The following is a 20,373-nucleotide window of genomic DNA, read 5'->3' on the forward strand; positions in this document are numbered from 1 at the left end:
GCATTTCTCTGATGTCACAGAGTTATTCACTTGCAATGTGCATACAAACAAAACAAAGATGAGCATAGTTATTTAGATAGTGATTACATTAAGTTACATACATTTAAATTACATATTGCATTTAAGGCATGAAAGGATGATAGAAACAGAGGAGGTCCGGTTTTAGTTCGGCTTTTAAGCATGCATCACATATTATTTACATGGAAGGACAGATCTGACAGTTGAAGGTCGAAGGTGAAAGTAGAGATGAGTGCAAAGGTTTATTAGTACATCTTATGACTTTGTGGCACTTAGGAAGGGAAAAGAACACTTTTATATGTACCTGTTATTCCGGTGGTGATTTGGAGGTTGTAGCACTGAAACACTACACCCTAGGGTGTTCACACAGATAAAAACACTTTCTTTCTCTTTTTGCTGCATTTCTTAAAACACTTTGGCGCACTTCTACTTTCACTTTCTTTTTGGATTTATACTATTTCACTTTTATCACTGCACTGCACTGTGGAGGTTGCTGTGGTGCTGTGGGGAGGCTCGCTGGTGTTCACGTGCCGCCGGGGAAGACGTCGTCGATGGCTGCCTGCAGGGGTATCCGGAGGAAGTTCTGGAAGTTCTCGTCGTACCGCCTGTGCTGCTGCGCTTCCTTATGTTCCTCCCAGAGGTCCATCAGGAAGTCGACGTGGTCCGTCTGCCGCTTCGTCACGATGGCGTGGCCTGTCATGCCGAGGATCCACAGGGTTGCCAGCCTTTTCGGCCTGGGAAATGGTTTGATGTCGGGCGCAGTGATAACTGTAGGTGTTATAGCTCGCTGGTCCGTTCTATTTATTTTTGCCACCATTCTCTGGCACGTTTCCCATATGCTGACCCCGTTTTTACATGTGAAGCGGTGCTCTAGTGTGTCGACACAGTTGCATGCTTCACATTTATCTGAATCTCTCAGTTTGATCCGGGCTAATTTTTCGTTTGTTGGTATCGTCCTGTTTACTATTCGGTACCAGCTCGCCTTCACGTGCTTTGGTAGCGTGGTTTCCGTGATGTTTTTCCATATCTGTGGCCAGTTGTGATTGGGGAACTTGTTTTCTATTTTGTTTCTGGCAGGCCTTCCCCTCAGCGCCCTGTATATTTTCCTCGCTGTCCTGTGACTGGGATTTGCCACGGTTGTCAATGCATAGCTCTTGTCTATGTAGTATTGTCTTACGTGGCAAATCTTATACGGGATGTGGCTCGTGTTTATTGGCGGTTCTTCAGATCCAGGTTTCATTCTTCTTATCAGTGCTGCTGTGATGCTTTCTGGGTTCTTCTCCTTGATTTCCAGCGTCCTTTTTAGTAGAAGCGCCGCACATTTCGTCCTTACTTCCACAAGACCGAGTCCTCCTTCCTCTATCGGTAGCGAGCATGTTTCCTACGCCACTTTGAAGATTTCTCTTCGCCATAGGAGGTAGTATACGGCTCCCGTGATTGCCCTAGCTATTTCTTTGGGTAGGGTCAGGATCTGTGCCAGGTAGTAGGCTTTCGATAGGATCGTTGTGTTTATGAGGTCTATTCTTTGATGCAGGGTTAGTTGCCTGTTTGAATGCACTCTCGTGAGGCCTCGTATTACATGTAGTGCGTTCCTCCAGTTGTATGTTGCCATTTTTTGTGGACAAGGCTGCATGAAGATGCCGAGTACTTTGTGGTTCTCGACTACTTCATACCACTGACTCGCTGCATTTATCTGCTTATTCCCAATTGGCAGTAGCACTGTTTTCTTTTTGTTTATTTTTGCACCTGACGCTTCTTCAAAAGTGTGCAGTATTTCTTCCACCGTTTTTATTTCTTCACGTTGTTGGATGAAGATTCCCATGTCATCTGCGTAGGCTACGCAGGCCACTGTTTTGTCTTCCACCGTGTAGCCTGCTATGCTATTGGCGATCTTCTTCAATAGCGGGTCTAGTGCTACTGCAAAAAGGGCCATTGACAGGGGGCAGCCTTGCCTCACTGACCTGTTAAGCTCTATGTATTTTGTTGTCCATCCGTTTATGGTTATTCTGGATTTGCCATTCTTTAGTAGTTTTTCGACGATGCTGTTGAATTTTGGTCCGAATCCTAGTCTTCTTAACGTCTTCATTAAGTAGCTGTGATCGATCCTATCGAAAGCCTTGTTGAAGTCTACGGATATTATTGCTGCTGTATTCCTGTTGGTAGCTGCATGTGCTATCACGTCTCTATAGGTGGAGGTAGCGTTAAATATACTTCTACCTGGCACTGCACACGTCTGCCACGGACTTATTGTTTTGGTCATTGCAGTCTTCAAGTTGCTTGCGAGGCATTTGGCTATTAATTTGTAATCGGCATTCAGGAGCGTGACGGGACGGTAGTCTTCTATTCTTCGGGCTTTTTTCTGTTTCGGTATGAGTATGATGGTCCCATCCGTGAGCTTGGCTGGTATCTCTGCTCCGCCTAAGATCTCATTTACCATCTCCGTCACTTTCCCTCCGATTATGTCCCAGTACTCGATGTAAAACTCGGTCGGGATGCCGTCGGTGCCCGGTGATCTTCCTTTGGCACTGCTCTTGAGGACTGCTCTGACTTCGTCTTCGTCGAAGGTCTCCGTTAGTTTTGTTCTGTCTGCCTCCGTTAGCATCCGTGTTGTGTTTTGCAGGATTTTTGTTACTGCTCGTTGTTCTATTTCTTCTTTTTGGAAGAGTTGTTCGAAGTACGTCTCTATGTGTCTTTTAATTTCTAGTTTTGTTTTAAGTGATCGCCCTTCGCCGTCGCACAGTTCCTTAATGGTCTTGCTCGCCGCCCTTTCCCTCTCCCTGTTGATGTGGTGCAGGGTAGCGGGCTCGTCCTCCACTTCGCCGTACGTTTTACTTCTTGTGATTACTCCCCTCATTTGCTGTCTTTTGATCAGTAGCATTTTTGCTTTGATCCTCCTCACCCTAGGCAAGAAAGATTGGTCTTCTAACGGCGCATTTAGGGCATCTTTCAGGCACTGTTGATAAAAGTCGGCAGTGTTCCTCCTCCAGAACGCTTTTTCGGCGCAGAACCGAATTAGCAGTCTTCTCAGCGCTGGTTTAGTGCGCGTAATCCACCAGTCTATTGTGGTGCTGTGCTCTGCTCTCTTCGCAAAGCACTCCTGCCACGTGGCTGCTATCTCCTTTCTCAGAGCGACGTCTTGCAGGTGGTCGGTGTTTAGCTTCCAGGAGCTTCTTCCCGCTGCCGTCTTCTCTGTTTCCAAACGGATGCTGCACTCGTAGCAGGAGTGGTCGGAAAACATGACTGGACAGACCTCCACTCGCGATATTTTGTCTGCCAAGTCTCTGCTTACGTAAATTCTATCAAGTCTGCTTCTTCCGTTTCTGTAGAAGTATGTGAACTCTGTGAGTGCGGGATTTTTCACTCTCCACGAATCCTCCAGTTTTAAACGTTTAACAAGTTCTTGTAATTCGGCGCACACGTTTGCCACTGGGATCTGATCCTCTTGAGCGGTCACACAATTGAAGTCACCACCAATTATGATATTGTTGTTGTTGTGTAGGATAAGTTCACATATTTCTTCATTAAAGAAGTTGCTCCTGGCTCTCTTGTTGTTTGTGCCTGACGGTGCATATACGTTCACAACTAACGTGCCCTCTATTTGGATCGCAATTCCTCGGCCGTTTGATAACATCTTGGGTTCGTCAGTTTCTATTCCATGTCTGACCATTATCGCGGTGCCGCACCTCGATTCTGGGTCTATGTTTGTGTAGATGTCGAACCCCGGTATCCGTTCTATCGCCGTCGATGCCACTTCTTGCAAAAGCGCTACGTCTGCGGCTCTGTGTCTTAAGAACTGTGCGAGGGCGTCTATCTTTACTGCTGTAGTCATTTTATTTACGTTGCAAGTGATTATCTGGTATGAGTTTTTTGCCAGCCTAGCCATTTCTATTGTCCGTCAGAGCTGTCGTCAGAGTCCGTGTGCTGCAGCTGTGGCCGGTCTGGCCCGCTTTGCCTCCTCTCCTGTGAGGAACTGGAATTTTGCCTTTTCCTTTCCTTTTTGGTTCCTGTTTTGTTTGCCGTTTTGTTTGTCGTTTCTGTGTCTTCTTCTGTGTTCCGTTGTTTCCCCTTGGCTTTTTCTCCGCTCCTCTTCTTGGAGGTGGTTGCGGCGACGTCATCTTCTTGGTTTAATTTCAGTATCTTTTTAAGTTGGTTCACGTTTTCTCTTATCTTCTGCTCGCGTGCCTGTTCGTGTGTGGCTGGAGTACCACTTTCATTTTCTGCTTTTTCAGTTTCCATCATTTCTATTTCTCGTTCTGGTTCTTTTTCCTTTCTCGCTTGCTTCGCCAGCGTTTTCTGTGTACGCGCCGTCTTGGGCTGTACTTGCTGTTCGGCCTCGTCCGAGCTGCCGTCGCTAATCTTCCTTTTGTCGGCGCTTCCGGGTGCTGGCCCGGCGGCCGGCTCGGGGCCGGGGGTAGCCGGGGCAGCGGGCTGGGGCGCGGGTTCTGTGGCCTCCTCCTCCTCCTCCATTGTGTCCTGCTCGGCTGTAGCGGCGGCGGGGCCCGCGGCGGCAGGCTCGTTGTCGTTACTGTCCTCTCCCTGTGGCTGCGGGGCAGCGTCCGCTATTCTCAGCGACGGAAAATCAGCGTTGAGATTCATCATCGCGCCTGCGTACGTATTCTCTCTAGGAATCTGTACCGGCCGTTTTCGTGGGCAGTCGTTCCTCATGTGATCCGTGGCATGACAAATGGAGCACGTCTGAGGTTGGCCTGTGTACGAGACGAAGCCTCTGTGCCCGCATACGTTGATGAATGACGGAATATGTTTCCTTAGGTCCATTTTTACGGTGCGCACACCCGAGTCTACCTGAATGCGGTATGCACTCGACCACTTGTCTCTCGATATCCCGAAAACGTTTCCGTATAGTCTGCAGGTTTTTACAATTTCTTCGTCAGGGACTTCGAAAGGCAGATTGTATATTTTTATATTCCTGATTCCGTAACCAGAATGCTGGATCGTGACGTCACTTGTGGTTCCGTCCCTATGTTTGAACTTCCAGATGCCCCTGTTTAGATTTACTACTCTATCAATTTCCGCGGCGTTTCCGATTTTTACAAACAGTGTGTTCAAAATAAAGTCCAATTGTAGTCCCTCGATTTCCTCTACTGGTACTTTCACATCGTCAATGATCCAATTGTGAATTTCAAACGCGTTCGGTCTTTCACCATTCTTATCGAAAGTACACTGAATAGTGTCCCTCCTGTTTGTCGTTGATGCCATGTTTTCCAAAAATAACCGGTCAATAAAATAAAGAACTTATACTCGCCAAAGCAGCGACGGCGGCGGCACGCTGTCCACCTCGGGCAGCGGGCAGCGGGCGCGGTGCGGGGACGGTCTCGTGGCCGGCCGGCGACGGCGGGACGGCCGGGAAAATCCTCTGCTACCTGCGACGCACAGTAGCGAGCGGCACACGTGTTCACAGGCGGGCAGCCAGCCAAGTCCGGGGACCTTCTGCGTGTGAAGCAGACGTGATAACCGCTACACCACGGAAACGACGGTTCTTTTCATGTACCACCCGGAGAATCGTAATAGCAACAGTTTCTCTTCTGTGTTAGCAAGGGCATCGGCTACGAGCTCCCTCCGATTCGTGAAGTTCCTGTAGTAAAAGACGTCGATGGAAACAATCCAACCGCGACAGACAGGGAGAACGCTGGCTGAGCTGCAGCCCTACATGGTGAGACCATCAAAGGTGGCGTCATTCACATGCAGTGCGTTTTCGGAACGAATAGGCTCGTTGGCCTAGGGGTATGATTCCTGCTTCGGGTGCAGGAGGTCCCGGGTAAAAAAAATCCCGGACGAGCCCTTGCGTTTTGTACAACGGTGTGGTAACAAATCGCATGGCGGCGGCTGTTTCGCGCATTTCCAGGCCTCCAAGTCAGCGCTAAAATCCGACAACCAGTTCTGAAACCGTTTCATGTTTCATTTGAGCCATGTGCACCCTGCTGATGGAACGTTTGAAGTTGATTTAAATGGTCACAGTAGAGATCGTAGCAAGTGTCTTGCTGGGTGCGACGAAAACGGGTTTCCGCCCGCAATCGAGCCGGGGACCTTCTGCGTGTTCGGCACGGCGCCTGGGCTCGGCGGCAGCTGCTGCTCTTTCCTTCCTTACGAGATACCTTCGATTCGCGCAGTCGTTATTGCAAAAGATGTCACCAAAGGCAATCGCCTCGTTAGCGGCACGGTGCCTGGGCTCGGCGGCAGCTCTACATGGAGGCACCAGCAGCCCAGCCAGGCCGCCGCCGCCACCGGTGCGCCACAGCGCAAGGAGCCGGCGGCCGCCCTGCAATGCCCCTGTCGTTGCATATTCCACCCGCCCCATATCCTCTCCATGTCTGACTCACTACGCCAAATGACACTGCAGTCGACGTGCTTATTACTATCGCTTTTGGAAGAACCGAGGCGCAGTATTCTAGTGTCGAACCGGTACTGCAAATTGGGATTAAGCAAAAATTTATTGTGTGGTCGAGCGACAGCCTCGGCTCGCTCTTCCTATATGATCGCTTCTTGTGCGGAATAATTCCTAGCTCGCCGATGGCTTCAGAGTTGGTCTTCTCGAAGTTTTGCTTTCGCACTGCATTCCGCAATCTTTTCGTTATGAGTTGTGTGCTTCGGTTTCCCGACTTTCTTGTGTTTAGTGCGTTTGGCTTCTCTTAACCCTTAGCCACCGCTTGCCGAAATTTCCACACTATCATCTGTCGATCTGCAGAGCTCGATGACGGCCTCGCGGCCGTTCCTGAGCTCGTGGAACGGTCGAATCTGTAGTTGTTTCCAGATCTCTCCCACACAACGGCCTCCCAGAAGCTTGGATTACAGAAGTACGCCACTACTCCCAGCCGGAGATTCACGATTGAAAGCAGAATGACATGAGCTACACGCAGCTCCGATTTTTTTTTTTTTTTTGTGTCTGACCTACTTTGAAAGACTTTGTAGTCGATTTACTTACTACTATCGCTGTTGGAAACCAGGTGATAGCCGCACAGTATTTTAGAGACGATCAGGTAATGAAAATTTAGAATGAGTAAAACAGTATCAAAAGAAGTTGTGTGGTGGAGCAGCACATGCAATTCACGCTTCCTAGATACTCGTTACTGCATAGAATAATTCTTTTGTCTGCGGCGTCTTCAGTATCCGTCTTCTGGAAATTTTGCTTGCAGTATATTGTGCAATCTTTTCGTTATGAGTTGGTGCTTGGTTTCCCGATGTTCTTTTGTTTAGTGCATTCGCCTTCTCTTTACCCTGAGAAACCACATACCGAAACTGAGGCACTGCCGGCTGTTCATAAGCAGTGCTCGATGAAGTTATTTCGCTTTTTATTCGTTGCCTTTAATATTCTTCTCATCAGTGGTGAGTGCTGCCTGCAGAAAGCGTTTATCTTGCGAATTCGCGTGAAAGTTTGTGTTCCCTGCGAGGCCCACTACTTGGGATTAACTTGACTGCTCCAGCCAGGTGGCTCGTTGGTCTAGGGGTATGATTCCTGCTTTGGGTGCAGGAGGTCCCGGGTTCAAATCCCGGACGAGCCCTGCCATTTTGACCGTGCTGAAGAGTAGGTGGAACTCAGCCCCGGTTGCAGCTCCTCAATGAAGAGTTGACGCCCGTTATAGCACGTGGATATAACAAGAATGCGGCACCAGTAAAGTACGTAGGTGTAATTCGGTAGAAAGGCAGACGGTAATTTTGCATGCAACGGAAAACAAGGTTGTCTTTGCGGGATATGTGCACCGTGAGTGGAGATTCAGCTTAATTGTGCGACAGTCTACCCTCATCTTACTAGCGACGGCAACAACCAAGGGGTGGCATGTAAGATTGAGCGTGGCTAAGAGTTTCTCATTATTAGTTAGCATCACACTTTGACAGAGCTGTGACAAGGCGAGTAGGGTGAGCTCAGGAAAGCCAGTAGCAAGCGCACTTGAAGTAGCCCTGAAGAACCGGATTATAAATTTTGCCAGCCATAATGAAGCTAGGGGCGTTCTCAGTTACCAAATACCGGTGCAATAAGAGAGCAACAGTATTTGACAGTAAAATGACGCCCTATCCGTCTAGCATACAACATTGCTTGTCTCTGCATACGCGGACGTGAGGTCATCTCGGAAATGAAATCCGAAATATAGATTAAAATTGTTGTGTTCCCGCCCGGGATCGAACCGGGGACCTTCTGCGTGTGAAGCAGACGTGATAACCGCTACACCACGGAAACGACGGTTCTTTTCATGTACCACCCGGAGAATCGTAATAGCAACAGTTTCTCTTCTGTGTTAGCAAGGGCATCGGCTACGAGCTCCCTCCGATTCGTGAAGTTCCTGTAGTAAAAGACGTCGATGGAAACAATCCAACCGCGACAGACAGGGAGAACGCTGGCTGAGCTGCAGCCCTACATGGTGAGACCATCAAAGGTGGCGTCATTCACATGCAGTGCGTTTTCGGAACGAATAGGCTCGTTGGCCTAGGGGTATGATTCCTGCTTCGGGTGCAGGAGGTCCCGGGTAAAAAAAATCCCGGACGAGCCCTTGCGTTTTGTACAACGGTGTGGTAACAAATCGCATGGCGGCGGCTGTTTCGCGCATTTCCAGGCCTCCAAGTCAGCGCTAAAATCCGACAACCAGTTCTGAAACCGTTTCATGTTTCATTTGAGCCATGTGCACCCTGCTGATGGAACGTTTGAAGTTGATTTAAATGGTCACAGTAGAGATCGTAGCAAGTGTCTTGCTGGGTGCGACGAAAACGGGTTTCCGCCCGCAATCGAGCCGGGGACCTTCTGCGTGTTCGGCACGGCGCCTGGGCTCGGCGGCAGCTGCTGCTCTTTCCTTCCTTACGAGATACCGTCGATTCGCGCAGTCGTTATTGCAAAAGATGTCACCAAAGGCAATCGCTTCGTTAGCGGCACTTTGCCTGGGCTCGGCGGCAGCTCTACATGGAGGCACCAGCAGCCCAGCCAGGCCGCCGCCGCCACCGGTGCGCCACAGCGCAAGGAGCCGGCGGCCGCCCTGCAATGCCCCTGTCGTTGCATATTCCACCCGCCCCATATCCTCTCCATGTCTGACTCACTACGCCAAATGACACTGCAGTCGACGTGCTTATTACTATCGCTTTTGGAAGAACCGAGGCGCAGTATTCTAGTGTCGAACCGGTACTGCAAATTGGGATTAAGCAAAAATTTATTGTGTGGTCGAGCGACAGCCTCGGCTCGCTCTTCCTATATGATCGCTTCTTGTGCGGAATAATTCCTAGCTCGCCGATGGCTTCAGAGCTGGTCTTCTCGAAGTTTTGCTTTCGCACTGCATTCCGCAATCTTTTCGTTATGAGTTGTGTGCTTCGGTTTCCCGACTTTCTTGTGTTTAGTGCGTTTGGCTTCTCTTAACCCTTAGCCACCGCTTGCCGAAATTTCCACACTATCATCTGTCGATCTGCAGAGCTCGATGACGGCCTCGCGGCCGTTCCTGAGCTCGTGGAACGGTCGAATCTGTAGTTGTTTCCAGATCTCTCCCACACAACGGCCTCCCAGAAGCTTGGATTACAGAAGTACGCCACTACTCAAAGCCGGAGATTCACGATTGAAAGCAGAATGACATGAGCTACACGCAGCTCCGATTTTTTTTTTTTTTTTGTGTCTGACCTACTTTGAAAGACTTTGTAGTCGATTTACTTACTACTATCGCTGTTGGAAACCAGGTGATAACCGCACAGTATTTTAGAGACGATCAGGTAATGAAAATTTAGAATAAGTAAAACAGTATCAAAAGAAGTTGTGTGGTGGAGCAGCACATGCAATTCACGCTTCCTAGATACTCGTTACTGCATAGAATAATTCTTTTGTCTGCGGCGTCTTCAGTATCCGTCTTCTGGAAATTTTGCTTGCAGTATATTGTGCAATCTTTTCGTTATGAGTTGGTGCTTGGTTTCCCGATGTTCTTTTGTTTAGTGCATTCGCCTTCTCTTTACCCTGAGAAACCACATACCGAAACTGAGGCACTACCGGCTGTTCATAAGCAGTGCTCGATGAAGTTATTTCGCTTTTTATTCGTTGCCTTTAATATTCTTCTCATCAGTGGTGAGTGCTGCCTGCAGAAAGCGTTTATCTTGCGAATTCGCGTGAAAGTTTGTGTTCCCTGCGAGGCCCACTACTTGGGATTAACTTGACTGCTCCAGCCAGGTGGCTCGTTGGTCTAGGGGTATGATTCCTGCTTTGGGTGCAGGAGGTCCCGGGTTCAAATCCCGGACGAGCCCTGCCATTTTGACCGTGCTGAAGAGTAGGTGGAACTCAGCCCCGGTTGCAGCTCCTCAATGAAGAGTTGACGCCCGTTATAGCACGTGGATATAACAAGAATGCGGCACCAGTAAAGTACGTAGGTGTAATTCGGTAGAAAGGCAGACGGTAATTTTGCATGCAACGGAAAACAAGGTTGTCTTTGCGGGATATGTGCACCGTGAGTGGAGATTCAGCTTAATTGTGCGACAGTCTACCCTCATCTTACTAGCGACGGCAACAACCAAGGGGTGGCGTGTAAGATTGAGCGTGGCTAAGAGTTTCTCATTATTAGTTAGCATCACACTTTGACAGAGCTGTGACAAGGCGAGTAGGGTGAGCTCAGGAAAGCCAGTAGCAAGCGCACTTGAAGTAGCCCTGAAGAACCGGATTACAAATTTTGCCAGCCATAATGAAGCTAGGGGCGTTCTCAGTTACCAAATACCGGTGCAATAAGAGAGCAACAGTATTTGACAGTAAAATGACGCCCTATCCGTCTAGCATACAACATTGCTTGTCTCTGCATACGCGGACGTGAGGTCATCTCGGAAATGAAATCCGAAATATAGATTAAAATTGTTGTGTTCCCGCCCGGGATCGAACCGGGGACCTTCTGCGTGTGAAGCAGACGTGATAACCGCTACACCACGGAAACGACGGTTCTTTTCATGTACCACCCGGAGAATCGTAATAGCAACAGTTTCTCTTCTGTGTTAGCAAGGGCATCGGCTACGAGCTCCCTCCGATTCGTGAAGTTCCTGTAGTAAAAGACGTCGATGGAAACAATCCAACCGCGACAGACAGGGAGAACGCTGGCTGAGCTGCAGCCCTACATGGTGAGACCATCAAAGGTGGCGTCATTCACATGCAGTGCGTTTTCGGAACGAATAGGCTCGTTGGCCTAGGGGTATGATTCCTGCTTCGGGTGCAGGAGGTCCCGGGTAAAAAAAATCCCGGACGAGCCCTTGCGTTTTGTACAACGGTGTGGTAACAAATCGCATGGCGGCGGCTGTTTCGCGCATTTCCAGGCCTCCAAGTCAGCGCTAAAATCCGACAACCAGTTCTGAAACCGTTTCATGTTTCATTTGAGCCATGTGCACCCTGCTGATGGAACGTTTGAAGTTGATTTAAATGGTCACAGTAGAGATCGTAGCAAGTGTCTTGCTGGGTGCGACGAAAACAGGTTTCCGCCCGCAATCGAGCCGGGGACCTTCTGCGTGTTCGGCACGGCGCCTGGGCTCGGCGGCAGCTGCTGCTCTTTCCCTCCTTACGAGATACCGTCGATTCGCGCAGTCGTTATTGCAAAAGATGTCACCAAAGGCAATCGCTTCGTTAGCGGCACTTTGCCTGGGCTCGGCGGCAGCTCTACATGGAGGCACCAGCAGCCCAGCCAGGCCGCCGCCGCCACCGGTGCGCCACAGCGCAAGGAGCCGGCGGCCGCCCTGCAATGCCCCTGTCGTTGCATATTCCACCCGCCCCATATCCTCTCCATGTCTGACTCACTACGCCAAATGACACTGCAGTCGACGTGCTTATTACTATCGCTTTTGGAAGAACCGAGGCGCAGTATTCTAGTGTCGAACCGGTACTGCAAATTGGGATTAAGCAAAAATTTATTGTGTGGTCGAGCGACAGCCTCGGCTCGCTCTTCCTATATGATCGCTTCTTGTGCGGAATAATTCCTAGCTCGCCGATGGCTTCAGAGCTGGTCTTCTCGAAGTTTTGCTTTCGCACTGCATTCCGCAATCTTTTCGTTATGAGTTGTGTGCTTCGGTTTCCCGACTTTCTTGTGTTTAGTGCGTTTGGCTTCTCTTAACCCTTAGCCACCGCTTGCCGAAATTTCCACACTATCATCTGTCGATCTGCAGAGCTCGATGACGGCCTCGCGGCCGTTCCTGAGCTCGTGGAACGGTCGAATCTGTAGTTGTTTCCAGATCTCTCCCACACAACGGCCTCCCAGAAGCTTGGATTACAGAAGTACGCCACTACTCCCAGCCGGAGATTCACGATTGAAAGCAGAATGACATGAGCTACACGCAGCTCCGATTTTTTTTTTTTTTTTGTGTCTGACCTACTTTGAAAGACTTTGTAGTCGATTTACTTACTACTATCGCTGTTGGAAACCAGGTGATAACCGCACAGTATTTTAGAGACGATCAGGTAATGAAAATTTAGAATAAGTAAAACAGTATCAAAAGAAGTTGTGTGGTGGAGCAGCACATGCAATTCACGCTTCCTAGATACTCGTTACTGCATAGAATAATTCTTTTGTCTGCGGCGTCTTCAGTATCCGTCTTCTGGAAATTTTGCTTGCAGTATATTGTGCAATCTTTTCGTTATGAGTTGGTGCTTGGTTTCCCGATGTTCTTTTGTTTAGTGCATTCGCCTTCTCTTTACCCTGAGAAACCACATACCGAAACTGAGGCACTGCCGGCTGTTCATAAGCAGTGCTCGATGAAGTTATTTCGCTTTTTATTCGTTGCCTTTAATATTCTTCTCATCAGTGGTGAGTGCTGCCTGCAGAAAGCGTTTATCTTGCGAATTCGCGTGAAAGTTTGTGTTCCCTGCGAGGCCCACTACTTGGGATTAACTTGACTGCTCCAGCCAGGTGGCTCGTTGGTCTAGGGGTATGATTCCTGCTTTGGGTGCAGGAGGTCCCGGGTTCAAATCCCGGGCGAGCCCTGCCATTTTGACCGTGCTGAAGAGTAGGTGGAACTCAGCCCCGGTTGCAGCTCCTCAATGAAGAGTTGACGCCCGTTATAGCACGTGGATATAACAAGAATGCGGCACCAGTAAAGTACGTAGGTGTAATTCGGTAGAAAGGCAGACGGTAATTTTGCATGCAACGGAAAACAAGGTTGTCTTTGCGGGATATGTGCACCGTGAGTGGAGATTCAGCTTAATTGTGCGACAGTCTACCCTCATCTTACTAGCGACGGCAACAACCAAGGGGTGGCATGTAAGATTGAGCGTGGCTAAGAGTTTCTCATTATTAGTTAGCATCACACTTTGACAGAGCTGTGACAAGGCGAGTAGGGTGAGCTCAGGAAAGCCAGTAGCAAGCGCACTTGAAGTAGCCCTGAAGAACCGGATTATAAATTTTGCCAGCCATGATGAAGCTAGGGGCGTTCTCAGTTACCAAAATCCGCTGCAATAAGAGAGCAACAGTATTTGACAGTAAAATGACGCCCTATCCGTCTAGCATACAACATTGCTTGTCTCTGCATACGCGGACGTGAGGTCATCTCGGAAATGAAATCCGAAATATAGATTAAAATTGTTGTGTTCCCGCCCGGGATCGAACCGGGGACCTTCTGCGTGTAAAGCAGACGTGATAACCGCTACACCACGGAAACGACGGTTCTTTTCATGTACCACCCGGAGACTCGTAATAGCAACAGTTTCTCTTCTGTGTTAGCAAGGGCATCGGCTACGAGCTCCCTCCGATTCGTGAAGTTCCTGTAGTAAAAGACGTCGATGGAAACAATCCAACCGCGACAGACAGGGAGAACGCTGGCTGAGCTGCAGCCCTACATGGTGAGACCATCAAAGGTGGCGTCATTCACATGCAGTGCGTTTTCGGAACGAATAGGCTCGTTGGTCTAGGGGTATGATTCCTGCTTCGGGTGCAGGAGGTCCCGGGTAAAAAAAATCCCGGACGAGCCCTTGCGTTTTGTACAACGGTGTGGTAACAAATCGCATGGCGGCGGCTGTTTCGCGCATTTCCAGGCCTCCAAGTCAGCGCTAAAATCCGACAACCAGTTCTGAAACCGTTTCATGTTTCATTTGAGCCATGTGCACCCTGCTGATGGAACGTTTGAAGTTGATTTAAATGGTCACAGTAGAGATCGTAGCAAGTGTCTTGCTGGGTGCGACGAAAACGGGTTTCCGCCCGCAATCGAGCCGGGGACCTTCTGCGTGTTCGGCACGGCGCCTGGGCTCGGCGGCAGCTGCTGCTCTTTCCTTCCTTACGAGATACCGTCGATTCGCGCAGTCGTTATTGCAAAAGATGTCACCAAAGGCAATCGCTTCGTTAGCGGCACTTTGCCTGGGCTCGGCGGCAGCTCTACATGGAGGCACCAGCAGCCCAGCCAGGCCGCCGCCGCCACCGGTGCGCCACAGCGCAAGGAGCCGGCGGCCGCCCTGCAATGCCCCTGTCGTTGCATATTCCACCCGCCCCATATCCTCTCCATGTCTGACTCACTACGCCAAATGACACTGCAGTCGACGTGCTTATTACTATCGCTTTTGGAAGAACCGAGGCGCAGTATTCTAGTGTCGAACCGGTACTGCAAATTGGGATTAAGCAAAAATTTATTGTGTGGTCGAGCGACAGCCTCGGCTCGCTCTTCCTATATGATCGCTTCTTGTGCGGAATAATTCCTAGCTCGCCGATGGCTTCAGAGCTGGTCTTCTCGAAGTTTTGCTTTCGCACTGCATTCCGCAATCTTTTCGTTATGAGTTGTGTGCTTCGGTTTCCCGACTTTCTTGTGTTTAGTGCGTTTGGCTTCTCTTAACCCTTAGCCACCGCTTGCCGAAATTTCCACACTATCATCTGTCGATCTGCAGAGCTCGATGACGGCCTCGCGGCCGTTCCTGAGCTCGTGGAACGGTCGAATCTGTAGTTGTTTCCAGATCTCTCCCACACAACGGCCTCCCAGAAGCTTGGATTACAGAAGTACGCCACTACTCCCAGCCGGAGATTCACGATTGAAAGCAGAATGACATGAGCTACACGCAGCTCCGATTTTTTTTTTTTTTTTTGTGTCTGACCTACTTTGAAAGACTTTGTAGTCGATTTACTTACTACTATCGCTGTTGGAAACCAGGTGATAACCGCACAGTATTTTAGAGACGATCAGGTAATGAAAATTTAGAATAAGTAAAACAGTATCAAAAGAAGTTGTGTGGTGGAGCAGCACATGCAATTCACGCTTCCTAGATACTCGTTACTGCATAGAATAATTCTTTTGTCTGCGGCGTCTTCAGTATCCGTCTTCTGGAAATTTTGCTTGCAGTATATTGTGCAATCTTTTCGTTATGAGTTGGTGCTTGGTTTCCCGATGTTCTTTTGTTTAGTGCATTCGCCTTCTCTTTACCCTGAGAAACCACATACCGAAACTGAGGCACTACCGGCTGTTCATAAGCAGTGCTCGATGAAGTTATTTCGCTTTTTATTCGTTGCCTTTAATATTCTTCTCATCAGTGGTGAGTGCTGCCTGCAGAAAGCGTTTATCTTGCGAATTCGCGTGAAAGTTTGTGTTCCCTGCGAGGCCCACTACTTGGGATTAACTTGACTGCTCCAGCCAGGTGGCTCGTTGGTCTAGGGGTATGATTCCTGCTTTGGGTGCAGGAGGTCCCGGGTTCAAATCCCGGACGAGCCCTGCCATTTTGACCGTGCTGAAGAGTAGGTGGAACTCAGCCCCGGTTGCAGCTCCTCAATGAAGAGTTGACGCCCGTTATAGCACGTGGATATAACAAGAATGCGGCACCAGTAAAGTACGTAGGTGTAATTCGGTAGAAAGGCAGACGGTAATTTTGCATGCAACGGAAAACAAGGTTGTCTTTGCGGGATATGTGCACCGTGAGTGGAGATTCAGCTTAATTGTGCGACAGTCTACCCTCATCTTACTAGCGACGGCAACAACCAAGGGGTGGCGTGTAAGATTGAGCGTGGCTAAGAGTTTCTCATTATTAGTTAGCATCACACTTTGACAGAGCTGTGACAAGGCGAGTAGGGTGAGCTCAGGAAAGCCAGTAGCAAGCGCACTTGAAGTAGCCCTGAAGAACCGGATTACAAATTTTGCCAGCCATAATGAAGCTAGGGGCGTTCTCAGTTACCAAATACCGGTGCAATAAGAGAGCAACAGTATTTGACAGTAAAATGACGCCCTATCCGTCTAGCATACAACATTGCTTGTCTCTGCATACGCGGACGTGAGGTCATCTCGGAAATGAAATCCGAAATATAGATTAAAATTGTTGTGTTCCCGCCCGGGATCGAACCGGGGACCTTCTGCGTGTGAAGCAGACGTGATAACCGCTACACCACGGAAACGACGGTTCTTTTCATGTACCACCCGGAGAATCGTAATAGCAACAGTTTCTCTTCTGTGTTAGCAAGGGCATCGGCTACGAGCTCCCTCCGATTCGTGAAGTTCCTGTAGTAAAAGACGTCGATGGAAACAATCCAACCGCGACAGACAGGGAGAACGCTGGCTGAGCTGCAGCCCTACATGGTGAGACCATCAAAGGTGGCGTCATTCACATGCAGTGCGTTTTCGGAACGAATAGGCTCGTTGGCCTAGGGGTATGATTCCTGCTTCGGGTGCAGGAGGTCCCGGGTAAAAAAAATCCCGGACGAGCCCTTGCGTTTTGTACAACGGTGTGGTAACAAATCGCATGGCGGCGGCTGTTTCGCGCATTTCCAGGCCTCCAAGTCAGCGCTAAAATCCGACAACCAGTTCTGAAACCGTTTCATGTTTCATTTGAGCCATGTGCACCCTGCTGATGGAACGTTTGAAGTTGATTTAAATGGTCACAGTAGAGATCGTAGCAAGTGTCTTGCTGGGTGCGACGAAAACAGGTTTCCGCCCGCAATCGAGCCGGGGACCTTCTGCGTGTTCGGCACGGCGCCTGGGCTCGGCGGCAGCTGCTGCTCTTTCCCTCCTTACGAGATACCGTCGATTCGCGCAGTCGTTATTGCAAAAGATGTCACCAAAGGCAATCGCTTCGTTAGCGGCACTTTGCCTGGGCTCGGCGGCAGCTCTACATGGAGGCACCAGCAGCCCAGCCAGGCCGCCGCCGCCACCGGTGCGCCACAGCGCAAGGAGCCGGCGGCCGCCCTGCAATGCCCCTGTCGTTGCATATTCCACCCGCCCCATATCCTCTCCATGTCTGACTCACTACGCCAAATGACACTGCAGTCGACGTGCTTATTACTATCGCTTTTGGAAGAACCGAGGCGCAGTATTCTAGTGTCGAACCGGTACTGCAAATTGGGATTAAGCAAAAATTTATTGTGTGGTCGAGCGACAGCCTCGGCTCGCTCTTCCTATATGATCGCTTCTTGTGCGGAATAATTCCTAGCTCGCCGATGGCTTCAGAGCTGGTCTTCTCGAAGTTTTGCTTTCGCACTGCATTCCGCAATCTTTTCGTTATGAGTTGTGTGCTTCGGTTTCCCGACTTTCTTGTGTTTAGTGCGTTTGGCTTCTCTTAACCCTTAGCCACCGCTTGCCGAAATTTCCACACTATCATCTGTCGATCTGCAGAGCTCGATGACGGCCTCGCGGCCGTTCCTGAGCTCGTGGAACGGTCGAATCTGTAGTTGTTTCCAGATCTCTCCCACACAACGGCCTCCCAGAAGCTTGGATTACAGAAGTACGCCACTACTCCCAGCCGGAGATTCACGATTGAAAGCAGAATGACATGAGCTACACGCAGCTCCGATTTTTTTTTTTTTTTTGTGTCTGACCTACTTTGAAAGACTTTGTAGTCGATTTACTTACTACTATCGCTGTTGGAAACCAGGTGATAACCGCACAGTATTTTAGAGACGATCAGGTAATGAAAATTTAGAATAAGTAAAACAGTATCAAAAGAAGTTGTGTGGTGGAGCAGCACATGCAATTCACGCTTCCTAGATACTCGTTACTGCATAGAATAATTCTTTTGTCTGCGGCGTCTTCAGTATCCGTCTTCTGGAAATTTTGCTTGCAGTATATTGTGCAATCTTTTCGTTATGAGTTGGTGCTTGGTTTCCCGATGTTCTTTTGTTTAGTGCATTCGCCTTCTCTTTACCCTGAGAAACCACATACCGAAACTGAGGCACTGCCGGCTGTTCATAAGCAGTGCTCGATGAAGTTATTTCGCTTTTTATTCGTTGCCTTTAATATTCTTCTCATCAGTGGTGAGTGCTGCCTGCAGAAAGCGTTTATCTTGCGAATTCGCGTGAAAGTTTGTGTTCCCTGCGAGGCCCACTACTTGGGATTAACTTGACTGCTCCAGCCAGGTGGCTCGTTGGTCTAGGGGTATGATTCCTGCTTTGGGTGCAGGAGGTCCCGGGTTCAAATCCCGGGCGAGCCCTGCCATTTTGACCGTGCTGAAGAGTAGGTGGAACTCAGCCCCGGTTGCAGCTCCTCAATGAAGAGTTGACGCCCGTTATAGCACGTGGATATAACAAGAATGCGGCACCAGTAAAGTACGTAGGTGTAATTCGGTAGAAAGGCAGACGGTAATTTTGCATGCAACGGAAAACAAGGTTGTCTTTGCGGGATATGTGCACCGTGAGTGGAGATTCAGCTTAATTGTGCGACAGTCTACCCTCATCTTACTAGCGACGGCAACAACCAAGGGGTGGCATGTAAGATTGAGCGTGGCTAAGAGTTTCTCATTATTAGTTAGCATCACACTTTGACAGAGCTGTGACAAGGCGAGTAGGGTGAGCTCAGGAAAGCCAGTAGCAAGCGCACTTGAAGTAGCCCTGAAGAACCGGATTATAAATTTTGCCAGCCATGATGAAGCTAGGGGCGTTCTCAGTTACCAAAATCCGCTGCAATAAGAGAGCAACAGTATTTGACAGTAAAATGACGCCCTATCCGTCTAGCATACAACATTGCTTGTCTCTGCATACGCGGACGTGAGGTCATCTCGGAAATGAAATCCGAAATATAGATTAAAATTGTTGTGTTCCCGCCCGGGATCGAACCGGGGACCTTCTGCGTGTAAAGCAGACGTGATAACCGCTACACCACGGAAACGACGGTTCTTTTCATGTACCACCCGGAGACTCGTAATAGCAACAGTTTCTCTTCTGTGTTAGCAAGGGCATCGGCTACGAGCTCCCTCCGATTCGTGAAGTTCCTGTAGTAAAAGACGTCGATGGAAACAATCCAACCGCGACAGACAGGGAGAACGCTGGCTGAGCTGCAGCCCTACATGGTGAGACCATCAAAGGTGGCGTCATTCACATGCAGTGCGTTTTCGGAACGAATAGGCTCGTTGGTCTAGGGGTATGATTCCTGCTTCGGGTGCAGGAGGTCCCGGGTAAAAAAAATCCCGGACGAGCCCTTGCGTTTTGTACAACGGTGTGGTAACAAATCGCATGGCGGCGGCTGTTTCGCGCATTTCCAGGCCTCCAAGTCAGCGCTAAAATCCGACAACCAGTTCTGAAACCGTTTCATGTTTCATTTGAGCCATGTGCACCCTGCTGATGGAACGTTTGAAGTTGATTTAAATGGTCACAGTAGAGATCGTAGCAAGTGTCTTGCTGGGTGCGACGAAAACGGGTTTCCGCCCGCAATCGAGCCGGGGACCTTCTGCGTGTTCGGCACGGCGCCTGGGCTCGGCGGCAGCTGCTGCTCTTTCCTTCCTTACGAGATACCGTCGATTCGCGCAGTCGTTATTGCAAAAGATGTCACCAAAGGCAATCGCTTCGTTAGCGGCACTTTGCCTGGGCTCGGCGGCAGCTCTACATGGAGGCACCAGCAGCCCAGCCAGGCCGCCGCCGCCACCGGTGCGCCACAGCGCAAGGAGCCGGCGGCCGCCCTGCAATGCCCCTGTCGTTGCATATTCCACCCGCCCCATATCCTCTCCATGTCTGACTCACTACGCCAAATGACACTGCAGTCGACGTGCTTATTACTATCGCTTTTGGAAGAACCGAGGCGCAGTATTCTAGTGTCGAACCGGTACTGCAAATTGGGATTAAGCAAAAATTTATTGTGTGGTCGAGCGACAGCCTCGGCTCGCTCTTCCTATATGATCGCTTCTTGTGCGGAATAATTCCTAGCTCGCCGATGGCTTCAGAGCTGGTCTTCTCGAAGTTTTGCTTTCGCACTGCATTCCGCAATCTTTTCGTTATGAGTTGTGTGCTTCGGTTTCCCGACTTTCTTGTGTTTAGTGCGTTTGGCTTCTCTTAACCCTTAGCCACCGCTTGCCGAAATTTCCACACTATCATCTGTCGATCTGCAGAGCTCGATGACGGCCTCGCGGCCGTTCCTGAGCTCGTGGAACGGTCGAATCTGTAGTTGTTTCCAGATCTCTCCCACACAACGGCCTCCCAGAAGCTTGGATTACAGAAGTACGCCACTACTCCCAGCCGGAGATTCACGATTGAA

The 20,373-nt window shown here is 49.6% G+C and overlaps 10 non-coding genes across 10 annotated transcripts; 5 read left to right on the forward strand and 5 right to left on the reverse strand.

The window, feature by feature from the left end:
- Window positions 1-7,463: 7,463 nt before the first annotated feature.
- On the forward strand, window positions 7,464-7,535 carry Trnap-ugg (transfer RNA proline (anticodon UGG)). Its single transcript has one exon. It is a non-coding gene; the product is annotated as a tRNA-Pro (tRNA).
- Window positions 7,536-8,136: 601 nt separating this feature from the next.
- Trnav-cac (transfer RNA valine (anticodon CAC)) lies at window positions 8,137-8,209 on the reverse strand. The gene has a single exon. It is a non-coding gene; the product is annotated as a tRNA-Val (tRNA).
- A 1,955-nt stretch (window positions 8,210-10,164) lies between these two features.
- Window positions 10,165-10,236, forward strand: Trnap-ugg (transfer RNA proline (anticodon UGG)). The gene has a single exon. It is a non-coding gene; the product is annotated as a tRNA-Pro (tRNA).
- A 601-nt stretch (window positions 10,237-10,837) lies between these two features.
- Trnav-cac (transfer RNA valine (anticodon CAC)) lies at window positions 10,838-10,910 on the reverse strand. The gene has a single exon. It is a non-coding gene; the product is annotated as a tRNA-Val (tRNA).
- Window positions 10,911-12,865: 1,955 nt separating this feature from the next.
- Window positions 12,866-12,937, forward strand: Trnap-ugg (transfer RNA proline (anticodon UGG)). Its single transcript has one exon. It is a non-coding gene; the product is annotated as a tRNA-Pro (tRNA).
- A 601-nt stretch (window positions 12,938-13,538) lies between these two features.
- On the reverse strand, window positions 13,539-13,611 carry Trnav-uac (transfer RNA valine (anticodon UAC)). The gene has a single exon. It is a non-coding gene; the product is annotated as a tRNA-Val (tRNA).
- Window positions 13,612-15,567: 1,956 nt separating this feature from the next.
- On the forward strand, window positions 15,568-15,639 carry Trnap-ugg (transfer RNA proline (anticodon UGG)). The gene has a single exon. It is a non-coding gene; the product is annotated as a tRNA-Pro (tRNA).
- Window positions 15,640-16,240: 601 nt separating this feature from the next.
- Window positions 16,241-16,313, reverse strand: Trnav-cac (transfer RNA valine (anticodon CAC)). Its single transcript has one exon. It is a non-coding gene; the product is annotated as a tRNA-Val (tRNA).
- Window positions 16,314-18,268: 1,955 nt separating this feature from the next.
- Window positions 18,269-18,340, forward strand: Trnap-ugg (transfer RNA proline (anticodon UGG)). Its single transcript has one exon. It is a non-coding gene; the product is annotated as a tRNA-Pro (tRNA).
- Window positions 18,341-18,941: 601 nt separating this feature from the next.
- On the reverse strand, window positions 18,942-19,014 carry Trnav-uac (transfer RNA valine (anticodon UAC)). The gene has a single exon. It is a non-coding gene; the product is annotated as a tRNA-Val (tRNA).
- Window positions 19,015-20,373: the final 1,359 nt, after the last annotated feature.

Source organism: Schistocerca serialis, chromosome 2 (genome assembly GCF_023864345.2).
Source record: "Schistocerca serialis cubense isolate TAMUIC-IGC-003099 chromosome 2, iqSchSeri2.2, whole genome shotgun sequence".
NCBI classification, from domain to species: Eukaryota; Metazoa; Arthropoda; class Insecta; order Orthoptera; family Acrididae; genus Schistocerca; species Schistocerca serialis.